This window comes from Oryzias melastigma, linkage group LG3 (assembly GCF_002922805.2).
Source record: "Oryzias melastigma strain HK-1 linkage group LG3, ASM292280v2, whole genome shotgun sequence".
Classification (NCBI taxonomy): Eukaryota; Metazoa; Chordata; class Actinopteri; order Beloniformes; family Adrianichthyidae; genus Oryzias; species Oryzias melastigma.
In genome coordinates, this window is record NC_050514.1 from 8,270,084 (window position 1) to 8,270,794 (window position 711).

Sequence of the window (711 nt, forward strand, 5' to 3'; positions counted from 1 at the left end):
TTTGAAGACTTAATTCTTGTTCATTTCATGTACACTTTCAGTAAATGTACCATTATTGTTTTTTTTTCTCAACATTTGATCAGCTGACCATTAAGTAATGAACTACTTAAAAAAATAAAATCTTCAAACATTTTTCCTTTAAAGTCCCACTCTGATCCTCTTTTGATCTATTTTCAAAGTGTTCCCAGTGATCTTTTAAGTGGGATTTTACTCTTTTTAGTCCATATAAAAAAACTAGTGCTGTTATGCAATATTTTTTTTCTCTGTTCTAGATTAAATACAGGTCACAAGGTGGCTCAGTGGGCTAGGTGAACGGCTGACACGCAGGAGCCCTGGGTTCGATTCCAGGGTTGTCCACTGATCCCCACCCAGATTGGGTCCTTAATCAAGACCCTTGACGCTGCTGCCTAACTGGGTCCCTGTGCCCCTCAAGTACAGGGTTGTGTCAGGAAGGGCATCCGGCGTAAAAACTCTGCCAAATCACTGATGCGAGACAGTGGGTGCTGTTACGCTGTGGGGACCTCGAAAGGGATAAGCCGAAAGTGAAAGAAGAATAAATTACAGGTCACAATTAATTATCTAGTTCATAAATTTTAATCAGAATAATTTTTAACCCAATAACTGCTGTTAAAAGCTTCTTTTTGAAATATAGCATTTAAATTTCAGCACGCTACGGCGGACGACGGCCCACTGTTCGGCAAGCAGCGACTA